The sequence below is a fragment of the Pygoscelis adeliae genome, unplaced genomic scaffold, assembly GCF_000699105.1.
Source record: "Pygoscelis adeliae isolate BGI_AS28 unplaced genomic scaffold, ASM69910v1 Scaffold171, whole genome shotgun sequence".
In the NCBI taxonomy this organism is placed as follows: Eukaryota; Metazoa; Chordata; class Aves; order Sphenisciformes; family Spheniscidae; genus Pygoscelis; species Pygoscelis adeliae.
In genome coordinates, this window is record NW_008824186.1 from 9,308,456 (window position 1) to 9,313,997 (window position 5,542).

A 5,542-nucleotide genomic window follows, 5' to 3' on the forward strand; every position below is an offset into this window, starting at 1 on the left:
CCAATTATTACTATAGCATATCAGTTATATTAACAAACACATAAATCTGTCTGTGAGCAGTGCATTATCAAACAGTGCATCTTCTGAAATGAGTTTTGTTTTTCATAAAGTCACTCCAGCTCCTCACAGACGACCGTTCAGCCCTGTGCTAAGAACCAGTGTTAGAAATATCGGTGCTGAACAGTAAAATTAACTCCTGGGAATGGGAACAGAGGCGGAAAGCCTGTTGGCAAGGGAAACAACTACTAAAATGCATTCCAGCAAAAACAAACCACAAACACCCGGCTGTGACCAGCAAGACGAAACACAGAAAAATCCTCCTATCTGGGATCCTACTCTATGATAGCAGGCCAACTCATGATGTGTATGGAAAGTTAAGGTTGTTTCCTGAAATATCTTGGTGCAAGTTTGATGATTATGGGTTGTGGATGATGCATTATTGACGATAAGCTGACTTTCATGGTAATGAGTGGTGTGTGTTGACAGATATATAAAATTGAACCACAAAATTAAGACCTTCGGTCAATGTTTTTTCTAGGCTCAGTGAGAGAATGGACTCATGTCAATCAGGCATTAGATTCAAAGCCTTCTCTAGTCGCTGAACAAGTCCTGGATTACAGTTTTGCTCCGTATCGAAATGCCTTTCCTAGCACCTCAGGGAGACAAACTGTCCATCAGCCTGCTGCAGAATTAAACAGCATGTGTACCCAGTTCCAGATGTCTGGTGAGAAGCCCAGTTTTGTTGGAGAAATACTTGGCAGGAGCTCACAATAATTTCTGTTGCATTTCTTGATCAGAATTAGCCAGTCAGTTTGGAAGAAAGGGGTTTTTTTTGTAGCCTGGGGTTAATTGTGATCTACCAAAAGATAAGGCACTCAAGACTCTCACATGAATGACAATACCCTGCTACAACTACGCATAGTGCTGATCCTGAGACAAAAGACACTATTCTGAGGCTGTACCTATACCTGGGGACTCCACCCAAGTCAGCAAGCTGTCTTATAAATAAAGGTGCTATCTAACCCCCGTGGAGGTTGCTTGGTTGCAAACATGAGGAGCTCCACTGGTGTGAATGATGACTGTTTTCTTAAATACCGTAGGTTTTTGTAACAGAGCTCTACCACCCACTCCAAACAACTGTTTGCGTCTCAAGCACAGGTTACTCGGGTCAAGCCAAAGAAGCCAAGGGAAGCTCAGCAGAAATCCAAGACTCTCGGGAAATGAGTAGGAAAGAGGTCAACGAGAAGGATCCTCACGTAGAAGCACCACCCTTGCCTGCAGCATCGTTCTTGGCACAATTAGACAGCTATGCAACTTATTGGCCAGGTGCTGAATTTGTACATGACAATGAGAAGATTAATCACAGTAATTGCTTGTGATTGCACACATCCTAGTTGAATTGGGTGTGGCCGGTTTACTTCTCTGACTCCTTTAATTGGCTTCAGTCACCTTGCACTCAGACCCGCACCCCGTTTCATTAAGCAGCGACCCGTTTTATATAAAACATAGAAACCATACTGCACTCTTCTCTTCCGTGATTTTCCCCTTATTTTCGTAGTGACCAGCACAAAGCCAGAGCCCCCATGCATGGGCCTGATTACAAACAATGCCTGAGAGTCTTTGGGTCCAGCCCAAATCAACCGACTTCACTGGGAGTCGTCATGGGTTTCGTGTCAGCCCTTCTCTGGGCCATTTCACTGCCCTTCTACCAGAAGTCTATATAGCAGCTTCTGAAATTGTTTCAGGTCCCTTCTGTGCCAAACAACATCCCGGATCAGGAAAGCACCTCTGGTGAAGAGATCTGTGAGTGATTTTGGGAGTGGCTGCTCATGGAGATGTAAAACTGTCAGCTGAGAGCAGAAAAACATGTTTAGCAGAGTAATTAGACTGGTGATATTACCATTAGAATTAGTCCAGAAAACCTGTATTTAAAAAAAAATAATCCTTGCTTACAGATGCCAGATAAAACCTGAAAATTTGGTTTCTGAACCTGCAGAAGATGCTGTTGGTGTCTCAGCTGGAGCCAGCTCCTCCTTCTGCCTGGTCCTACAAGCATCTCCAGATAAATCACTCCGAGTTGAAGTTATCGCCCTTTGCAAGTCAACAGACCTTTAGGCCATACTCATGACCCCAAATGGACCTAAGCAGCAAAGCCTCTTCTTCACCATCACCCGGGGCGGGGGGTGGGGGGAAATAAAGTGTGAACGTAAATGAAAGTGCTGCTGCCAATACCAATTCCAATCCCTTGCCCATTCTTGTCTCCCAATCATGCTGAAGCTCACAAAATGCTAAAATTAAACATCTGATTTGGTAAAGGCATGTAACTGAAATGCAATCCAACATAACTAGAGGGCAAGGCATCATCAGGGTGACTTTAAAACTACAGTATTCGTCACAGCATTCCAGCATCACGACTCCTTTCACATCCCTGCAAAAAAACAACACTTTGCCTAATAACAAAATGTTTGGGCTTGAATGTTGCAGCATGAGATTCTGTCTCTCACCTTGGGCAAGTCAGGAACTAGATGATCTTGAAAGGTCCCTTCCAATCCAAACCATTCTATGACTCTATGAACATTTTTGTCTGCATAACTGAAAATCCATAAATAAAAAGCAAAGAGACGTTCTGCTCTGTGACACGCAAATGAATCACACACAAAATGGAGATTAAGAAGCAATTTCCTTTCTGCAATGCCTCTGTAACCACCTCTAAACAGAAAGGGACAATTTTCAAGGTCTCTGTTGAAGCATTTTGTAAACGTACCTAAGTTTCAGAAGGGCTCTCACAGATGTGTTGCTGTTAAGACAGTGACAAGTCACAGCATGGTAGCACATGTGCTGCAGTAAGAGGGTTTAAGATATTTGTGCATTTTCAATGTGTAAAGCCAGGCTTTTAAAATGAGCATAATGAAGAGAAGCTGGCGACACTACTGCTGACAACAGCAAAATTACTTCTGGGTTTTCATAACTCAGTTGGATAAGGCACTGACTGGCCTGACCTAACTCAAACGTAGCCCAGCTTCGAGCAGGGAGTAGGACTAAATTACCTCCAGAGTTTTCTTCCCTCTGTGCAAATATCCTGTGATATTCGCATTGCATGTGAAATGAAAGAACGATCTGCTGCAAAGGAGGTAAGTCGTATCCCGTCACTCAGTCATGGACCCAGTAGCACCAGCCCAAGCCAAAACAATTGGAGGACTATGAGCCACAGGGAAACTCTCAAATCTTCAGAGTCACTGAGGATTTTAAAGAGCTTCTTGTAGTGTCTGATGTGTCTAAATTAGTTGTCACACCAGGAGTCCCTTTGCAAACCAGGAGTGAAGTATCACTAAACCCATGGGTATGCAATGGTCTGGTCAGAAGAATGGGGGGCTGCAAAGCCAACCTAAACTGGTGGTTAAACATGAGGTCTTCTCTCAGGCACATGCATACCATTTCAGTGCTAGATGAACAAGATTTGGTCCTCATGTCTCCACCGTTAGTGTTCCTAGTGTTCCTGATGTAGAAGACAAAGTCTGCTTAATGCAAGCCAGAGCTGTCAGGCTTTTTGGGTGGTCCCGACACTTCACCTGCCCAAAAACACACTTGTCATCCGCTCATGGGACCATTAGACGCTGCTGCAATTCCCACTGAAACATTATTTGTCAAGCCCACTGCACCACACTCAGTTCGACTGAAAGCTGGATTAGTGCTTCATCCCTTATCGGTTTTGCCAGTTGGCATTCAGCAGGTGGCCTGACAAAGGTCATCAAAGGCAATGGACAAGTCACCTCTTCCAGCCCCAGCTGCAATTCCGATACAGAAAGAGCAAAGGTGTCTTTCAACCGTGACTGACATACGTGTCCATTGGCACGAGGCATCTTAAATTGACTCTGAGGTGATTAGCAGAGCAGAATTAGCACAGTGAGCCAGGGGAATTACGGGCAAAGAGCTGTCCTTGAGCCAATACCATGTCTACATCTGCCAGAGGAAAACCTGCAGTCCCAAAACTCAAGTGGAACATAAATAGGAAACATTAACAAAGTCTCTGGTGTTGTACATTGAGTTAAAAAGCTCATGAGGTCCTGTGTGCCCACACAAATATCACTGAAAGCTCTCTAAGCAGCACAAGAACGAGTGCTAGTTTTCACTGCAAAGCTTTCTAGGGACCACCTCCAATTTCTCTTTCAGCTTCCTTTTCACAGCTCCCCTCTCTGAGACAGTCCCATGGGGAGCTGTTTTGGGGCTTACTATTCCTGCACAAATTGCTGTGAACCGCTTTTCCGTCGCTGAAGTTACTTACAAGTAACCAGACACGTACCAATGACTCAACTTTTCCTGTTCAGCTAACCCAGTCTGGTATCTTCTCCTACAAGGGGAATCATTTCAAGTTCAACCTGGCCAAAAGAAAGCTAAGAATTACCTTTTCCTTCCCAGACTTTGCCTGCTGTCTCTCTGCTCCATCATACTAGCTAGTGCTATCACATCTCCTGAGCCAAGGCATCACTGCCAACTCAGATTTGCCCTTCTGCCCTTCAGAAAGACCCAGGCATAGCAAACTAGACCTAGTCTCATTTTCTCTACATTCTGTTTCCCTTCTAATCCACCCCCAAATGAGCTCTTTCACTTCTCTCTTCTTCAGGTTGTGCAGTGCATACCTGCCATCTCACCAGTGAAATCACACCGAGCTATGAATTCTCCCACCACCTCCCATCACACCAGCGATCCAGCACGAGTTCCCTTCCAAGGGTATATGCCGCTCAGTCTTTCTTCTCTCTGATTTCACCTCCTTTCACATTCCTTCTCTTGCCTCCTGACACTGCCCACTAAATATCCTATTTAGAGCTTTCCCTGTTCTTCACCTCAATGCCTTCTGCCACAGTGTGCGCCCAGATCCCCTGTGATGGAGGGACCCACAGAATAAGCTATTTCTTGATAACTAGGGAGGGGTTGGTCTCTTTGGATACCTGCTGTGAAGAGGATGCTGAAGATCCTTTGCTGCTTAGCCAAGCTCCGTGGTGCACAGGCTTTGCAGCTGCTTTACCGCAGTTCCCTGTGGCACACATCAGCCCTTCTAGAAGGGACCTCACTGTCCACTGAGCCCTGTCCACTTGACCTCAACACAAAGTAGATAACGGCACACTTGAGCCTTCTGCTTGACCTAGCCCTCAGCAACAGGCGTGCAACTATAGCATTTCACTGGTGACCAAAATTTGAGGGGTATCATTACAGCCACAGAGTAAGCAGGGCTAGAAGGCATCTTGCTATCTATCCAACTCCTCTCTTGCAAGCGGGAATTACCCCACTGGGGGTCTGTCCTGGCTTCTGACAATCCTGCGAATGTTACGTAAACCAGCACAAAATCATCTGCCTTAACAGGCTGGCTAAAGTCAACCTTTCAGCTCCCTTCAGTTCGGCCCAATAACCCTCGCACAAACATGCAGAAGCGGGTCCAGAGGAGGGCCATGAAAACAATCAGGAGGATGGAACACCTCTAGTATGAAGAAAGGCTGAGAGAGTTGGGGTTGTTGAGAAAAAAAAAAGAGGAGAGAGGAGAGAGGAG